The 8,097-nt window shown below is 40.8% G+C and overlaps 1 long non-coding RNA gene across 1 annotated transcript; it reads left to right on the top strand.

Moving 5' to 3' along the window:
- Positions 1-731: 731 nt before the first annotated feature.
- LOC111522257 lies at positions 732-6,431 on the top strand. The gene is made up of 3 exons (XR_002725206.2): positions 732-826; positions 950-1,008; positions 5,153-6,431. It is a non-coding gene; the product is annotated as an uncharacterized LOC111522257 (long non-coding RNA).
- The last annotated feature ends 1,666 nt before the right edge of the window (positions 6,432-8,097 follow it).

Below are 8,097 nucleotides of genomic sequence, written 5' to 3'. Positions count from 1 at the left end.
GTATATTAACCCTTAAATGCTTTCTGAGAGTCAGTTTATAGGATTGCTCTGCATTAGATATTTGGAAACTTCCTATTAAATTTCAAAAACAATGTACTCCCCAACCTCCACCTTTCTATCTCCTTTCTCTCTATTCACACACTCAAATAGAGTTCTGGTTAAGATGACATAGATTCAAATGCTGTATGACTTTGAAAAGGCTACCTCACCTCTCTGTGCCTAATGTCTTTATCTGTAAAATGCAGATAATGGAAATGCTTACATCAAAAGCTTGTTGTGTGGATTAAATGTGATATATGGAAAATGAACAGGAGATCAGAATCACCATCATCAGCATCTTCATCCTCACCTTCATTATCATTGTTATTACACATATTCCTCACTCCTCTAAGATTGACAGTTCATCTTCTCTGTGAAACTTCCAAATCACCTTTCATGGAAACCAGTAACACTAAGCAACAGAATAAGAGCACAGATGTGGATGGATCACAAATGCCCTACACAAGAGGCCTGAATTAGAAGAGTTTGCAGCATGAAAAGAGAGGCCTTAGGGGGGTGTTGAGTGGGGAATGAAATATAATATTCTCATGCTCACTAACGATTAACATATAGCACAAGAGAATATTTTTTAGAAATGATGCATCTGAGCTTCAGACCAACCACCTGGTTTTACAGATGAGGAAATCAGGACCCAGAGATAAACAACTTGCCTAATGACTTTATATTGGAGACAAGAACCCAAGTCTCCAAGTCCAGTGCTCTTCAGCCATCCCTGGCTTCCTGACAAGTTGTAAAACTCTGATGCAGATCTAGAAGCCAAGGAAAGGTAGGGTCAATGCTGGGCCTTGCGCATTGAGGGCTATCCCAGTTGCATCCACCAAGAAGCTGATATTCTTCCCTTCCCTTCTCCTCTTTATTTCCTTCTGTTCAAAGCTTTTTTTTCTCCTAGGTCACAGCCAGCCTTGTAAGAAGATGCCGCACTAAGATGGTTTTAGCAATAAAACGCAGGTACCCAGGGTCAAAGCCCCTCTCCTTCCTCACCCTTTTCCTAACCATGGCTCTCCTCTGTTCTGGTCCTGTCCATATCAGGACTTTTTCTTTTTTTGAGGTGGAGTCTCGCTCTGTTACCCAGCCTGGAATGCAGCAGTGCAATCTCAGCTCACTGCAACCCCTACCTACTGGGTTCAAGCAATTTTCCCACCTCAACCTCCCAAGAAGCTGGAACTATAGGCACCCGCCACCATGCCTTAATGTTTTTGTATTTTTAGTAGAGATAGTGTTTCACCATGTTGGTCAGGCTGGTCTCAAACTCCTTACCTCAAGTGATCCACCCACCTCGGCCTCCCAAGCTGCTGGGATTACAGACGAAAGCCACCACATGGACCTATCTCAAGACTTTTGATCACCGGCCCTGTAGCCTCTCCCTCAGATTCCTTATTTCCTTGCTTCTCTTCCCTTCTACCCTCTCACCTTTGCCCTCACCCTCTCATGAAATGCTTTTTTCCTACTCACAACCCACATCACCAGGCTATCCCTCACTCCTTCTGTCAAGCTCAATTCCAATATCCCTAGTTGAGTCTCTTTCTGAATCATGCCCACTGACTGCCCAGCCACATTCAGGCATCTCCCTTCCTTTGCATCCTGCCACTTACCACACTTTTATATTTCTACTTCCATAGTACCTAGGGCTTTTGAGAACAATGGCCATCTGCTCCCCCGTTCCTGGTATATAGCATAGTTCCTGGTTCAATACTAGATTATCAACAAATATTTGTTTGGATAATGCTAGCTTATCAACAAATATTTGTTTGGATGAATATAACACAAGTAAAAATATACAAAGTATTCCTTTTAGCTGAAACTGTCATTGTTTGCATGTCAGTGACCCAAAACTCTTTCATGAGTTCCATAAATGATGAAATAAACAACGATTCTACTTTTTGTTCTCCTGGTTCTGGTTTCCATACCTCCTCTTATTAGACATTCCTTCCCCTTTCGTATTTTTCTTTCTTCCAAAATCCAAAATTTCAAAATTAACCTCTCAAGGGGTTAAAAGAGACTTGAGGTCACAGGGTTGTATGAATTGCCAAGTCATTGACCAAACAGGAAGTGCAATTATTGCAATGATAAATACACCAAACTAAGGGTAGAGACATCTCATTGCATAAAACACATGTGCTACAGCTGAAAGAAGGTGCACTTGTTCCCCTGGTGCATTCCTTTGTCTATGCTTTCACAGTTTATTTTTCCCCTTCAAACCTCCAGCCTCACCCACTCATTCTCACCCATAGCTGCAATGACCTTGCTTACCATTTCACTGGAAAGATAGAATCCACCCAAAGAGAACTCCCACAAGATAGCCCCTCTGCACACATGGCCTCATCCATCTGCACCTTTAGACTCTGCTTCTCTCCCGGAAAAAGCTATTGCTTCTACCTCACCTGTGCACTAGATCCTAACCCTTCTTGCCTCCTCAAGGACATTTCTTCAGTTGTTCTCTCCTCTCTCCCATACCATGAAAGTTGCCCTCTATACTTAATCATTTCCACCAGAACAAAAGATGTTCCTTCCTTCTCATCATAAAAAAGGGGGAAAAAAAAAAACAGAAAACTTCTCCAAGTTTCTCTATATTTTCACCTTCCCTTTTCTAGCAAGATTCCCCAGGAGCTACTATAAGCAGTGTTTTCAATTTAACTCTTCCTGTTGTCTCTTGAATCCACTCCAGTTACACTTTGACCTTCTGACCTTCAATACCCCATGGAGGTCTCTCATACCCGCCAAACTGCTAAAGCTACGGTCAAATCGCTGTCTTCATTTTGTTGACATTTCAGCAGTATTTGAGACAGATCATGACTATCTTCTTATAACCTCCCTCATCTACATTTTCTCCTATATGTCTGGGCACTGTGTTCTGTTTTTTCTGGTTCCTCTTTATCTCTGACATCTTTAAATGTTGGTGCATTCTAAACTTAGCCCCAAATTCACTTCTCTCTATATACTCACTTTCTTGGTAATGTCATCTAGGTTTATAGCTAAAAATGCCATTTTCATGCTGATGACTTCCAAAGATGTCAACTGGGTATCTGAAATGTATCATATCTAAAACTGAGTTCTCAATATATACCCCTCAACCTAGCACTTTTGATGATTAATTGCAATTCAAATCTTTCGGTCACTCAGGCCAGAACTCTTGGAGTCATCTTTAGCTCCATTTTCTCCTATACCCCACATCAGCTCTGTCAGCAAATTCTGTTGGCTCCATTTATTTTTTGCCTTCATCAGCGTCTTCTATTATTATTAAAGGGCACTAAGCCTCATGCAACTACAGGAGTTTAAAAGGAGCCACAAATACTATCAAGAATCCCAAAGAACACAAAGACTCCAAGAATGAGGCACAACTGTGCTGACCCAAGGCCCTCCCTCCTTCCCTGTTTCCCCTGATACCTCTGCCCTACCACCATGTCAGCTAATCATATTTTTCACAGGAAGCTGCAAAGATAGCGCAGAGAGGTCCTGCGTACATTTCACCCAGATTCCTTCCATGGTTACATCTCACATATTTATAGCCCAATATCAAACCCAGGAAATTGACACTGTGTGTGTGTACAGTTCTGTGTCACTTAATCCTATGTGTGGATTCATGTAATCACAACTGCAATCAAGACACAGAAACTAACCCATTGCCACAAAGGACTTCCTCATGCTACCTCTTTATGATCATACCTACCTACCTCTGTATCCAAAACCCCTGCCAATCTGTTTTCCATCTCTGTAATTTTGTCATTACAATAGTGTCATATAAATGGAAATGTACAGTATGTGACCTTTTGAGGTTGGCTTTTTCTTTTCACTCTGCATAATACCATTGAGATCCACAGATGTTATTAGAAGGACATTTTTCTTATTTCCATTTTTGACAACTATAAATAAAACTGCTGTGCATAAATTTATACACATTTTCATGTGGACCTATTTTCATTTCTTTAAGATAGGTTCCCAGGAGTTCAATTGCTGAGTTGTATGGTCAATGTATGGCTAGTTTAGTTTTCATTTGTTTGTTGGCTTGATTTTACAAGGTGCCAAACTACTTTCCAGAGTGGCTGTACCATTTTACGTTCCAAGATGTTTGCCAGCCCCCTGGTCCAAGTCACTGTCCTCCCTCCCCAAGACCACTGTGATAGTCCCCCCTTAACTGGGGACTCTTCTTTGATCTCTGTTCACCCCCTACAACTTCTATTTTCAATCTAGCTCCAGACTGATTCTGGCAAAATGAAAATCAGGTTGTGCTATTCCTCTGCCTGAGACCGTGTAATAGTTTCCTATTCCACCAGGAGTAAGGCCAAATTTCTACTCATGGCCTGCAAGGACCTCCATCATTTGACTCTTCCCTATTATCTGACTCTATTTCCAATTATTCTCCCCAAAACTCACTCCTCTCCAGCTACTGTGGTGGCCTCCCCACTCTGCCCTACATACGCTAGGCATTCTGTTGCCTCTGAGTCTTCATAATTGCTGTTCCCTCTGCCTGGGATGCTCTTCCCACATAGTTCATTTCCACACTCCTTCAGGTCTTAATCGAACATCATTTCCCTTTCAGTGAGGATTTTCTAGTCATCCTCACACCCTGCCAACCTTTTTGCTTTTTTCCGTAGTACATTGTCACCAACATGTCCTATACCTTAGTTACCTTGGTTATTATTGTCTCACACCTTTCATCAGAATGCAGGCACCTTGAAACCAAGGATTTGTGTCTGTTTTATTCTCTGCTGAATCTCCAATGATTGGAACAATTCCTGGAATATAATAGATGCTCATTAAATATGCTTTAGGAGAATGAATGAATCAATAAATAAACAACTACTAACTGGAAAAATATAACTGCCAGCATTTCATATTTTTTCACCATGTCCTTGTGTAATGATATTCACAACATTGAAACAGAGGCCAAAGTACTAAAAGCATTTAAACAGGTCGCTGGAAAATAATAAAGATATATTGCAGTTTTTGCATTGTTGGGAATTTGTCATTTGATATTGGAATACATTCTTAAATAAATGTGGTTATGTTATACATCATTTTAATGGGCATTTCTCACTTTAATTTTTTTTTGCTAATGACTTATTACTTGCTTTTTATTTTATGTTTATTTTAGACTATGAAGATGATGTTAGACAAAAAGCAAATTTGAGCAATTTTCTTATTCCTGTTCAAAATGGGTTGTAAAGTAGCAAAGACAACTCACAACATCAACAATGCATTTGGCCCAGGAACTGCTACTGAATGTACCATGCAATGGTGGCTCAAGAAATTTTGCAAATGAGACAAGAGCTTTGAAGATGAGGAGTGTAGTGGCCGGCCATCGAAGTTCACAGCCAATTGAGGGCAATCATCAAAGTTGATCCTCTTACAACTACACAACTGCCGAAGAACTGAACGTCAACCATTCTATGGTTGTTCAGCATTTGAAGCAAATTGGAAAGGTGAAAAAGCTCAGCTCAGTAAGCTGGTGCCTCATGAGCTGACCAAAAATAAAAACAAATTAAAAAAAAAAAAATTTGAAGTGTCATCTTATCTTATGCTATGCAACAACAATGAACCATTTCTCAATACGTCTGTGACATGTGACGAAAGTGGATTTTATATGAGAATTGGCGAAAACCAGCTCAATGGTTGGACCCAGAAGAAGCTCCAAAGCACTTCCCAAAGTCAAACTTCCACCAAAAAAAGGTCATGGTCACTGTTTGGTGGTCTGCTGCCAGTCTGATCCACTACAGCTTTCTGAATCCTGGCAAAACGATTACACCCAAGAAGTATGCTCAGCAAATTGACTAGATGCGCCAAAAACTGCAATGCCTGCAGCCAGCATTGGTCAACAGAAAGGGCCCAATTATTCTCCACGACACAACCCGACTGCATGTCACACAACCAACACTTCAAAAGTTGAATGAACTGGGCTACAAAGTTTTGCTTCATCCACCGTATTCACCTGACCTCTTGCCAACCTATTACCACTTCAAGCATCTCAACAACTTTTTGCAGGGAAAACGCTTTCACAACCAGCAAGATGCAGAAAATGCTTTCCATGAGTTGTTGAATCCCAAAGCATGGATTTTTGTTCTACAGGAGTAAACAAATATATTTCTTGTTGGCAAAAAAATGTTTTGATTGTAGTGGTTCCTACTTTGATTAATAAAGATACATTTGAGCCTAGTTATAATGATTTAAAATTCATGATCCGAAACCACAATTACTTTTGCACCGACCTGTATTTGAAAGTGCACTGGGCCACCCAGCAAGAGTTCTTACATTTCGTCTTGCTCCAGAACAAAATGTTGGAGCAGCTCCAGTTCTGCAGTGTCGTGTCAGAGCACAGAGTTCAGGAAGCTAAACAGGAAGCCACGAGCTCATTCCCTGATAATCTGGAGAACAAGGTCAGGTACAATTTACATTCCTGCTTTGATTGTCAATCCAAACCAAAAGATGGAATTCTTCACTCCTACAATAACTGTATCTTAAAGCCTAAAAGAATAGAATAAAACTTTACCTTATTACCCACTGCATTACACGTTGGTTTTTTTTGTTGTTGTTGTTTAGTTTTGGGTTTTTTTTTTTGTTTTTTTGTATTTTTGTTTTTTTTGAGATGGGTTCTCACTCTGTCGCCCAGGCTGGAATGCAGTGGCACGATCTGAGCTCACTGCAGCCTCCACCTCCTGGATTCAAGCGATTATCCTGCCTCAGCCTCCCGAGTATAAGAAAGTTCTATGCCAACAAGAAGAGCTTATTTATAGGCTGACAGGTATCAATACATGGATGTGCTAGAAAAACAAAGTCTAAGTAGGTTAATATATATTTTACTAATGCCAGTTGCTATTTTTTGAGTGCTTACTATGAAAATAGCTAGCAATTACATAGCATGTATTATGTACCATGGACTAGTCTAACCACTTTACACATGTTAACTCACACACAGCTAATGAGTGAGGCCCCCAGGACTTGTACCTAGGCAGCCTGGCTCTGGAGTTTGGGCTCTTTTGTCCCTTCAGTGTGTGCTAATGTCTGCACCCTCATGTCCGGAGGTAACATACTGTATGTTACCCTCAGGATGTTATTCAATGTTTAAACCACCCCAGGAGATAACAGAGGAGAAAAGTGAAGCTTCGAGAGATGAAGGAACTAGACTGAGAAGTGATAAGGGGGTTTCAAAGTGAGGTTTGCCTGGCTCTAAAACCCATTCTCCAGGCCTCTTCTGTTTGCTTCTGCCCCCTTCTCCCTCTGCCATGACCCTGGCAGGAAGGTAGGCTGCTCCCATTGGCCATCCACCCTCACTGTTCCTCCCCAGCCCAGAAGGCTCCCTGCATATTGACTTCCTGCTTCACTCCTCCTTCCAAATGCCTTTACTTCATTTCTGTAGGGAAGAAAACGGGAGTATTATATTACTGTAGCTTGTCTTTGAATACAGTATGCTACTCAAATGAAGTTTTCATTGGTCAGTCTTTGGACCCTAAGACAAGAATCTCAGAGAGCATTAAGGGAATATTTTTTTTTAACAGGTCTCTCTAGACTATAAATAGTCTATATATCATACCGCCTGAGTTCTTCACTTTGTCTGTTATAAGCAAAGCTGGCTTACGGTAGGCCACATACTACCGGTGTAATCTCTGACGAGTCCTGTGAGCTCTCTGTACCTCAGTTTCCCATCTGTAAAAGGGGATAAAAATATACCTACCTCATGGGGAGTGGGAGGATTCATTGAGCTAAACTGCAGAAAGCAGTGCTAAGAAAGGTACCAGCAAGTGCAATGTGAATGTTTGCTATTATTGCATATCCCCTGGTCACTGCCCTGGCATGGAATAAGGAAACACACTTTCTCCTCTCCTACATCCCCATTCTCCTCTCAATCTAGAAACACTTTCTGCCACCAGTTTCCAAGAAAGCTTATTTTCTACTTCATGGAATGAAGTATTGGGTTGCTTTAATAAAACTTGCTATTGGTATCGTGTTTTTCTTCCTTCAAGGACTTTTCTTCCAACCAGCATTTCTTTCCATGAGACTAAACACAGGAAGGCTCTTCTTTTTTTTTTTTTTTTTTTTTTTTTT

Source organism: Piliocolobus tephrosceles, chromosome X, assembly GCF_002776525.5.
Source record: "Piliocolobus tephrosceles isolate RC106 chromosome X, ASM277652v3, whole genome shotgun sequence".
In the NCBI taxonomy this organism is placed as follows: Eukaryota; Metazoa; Chordata; class Mammalia; order Primates; family Cercopithecidae; genus Piliocolobus; species Piliocolobus tephrosceles.
Note: the sequence above shows the minus strand (reverse complement) of the source record. Positions and strands in the feature narration are given on the sequence as shown.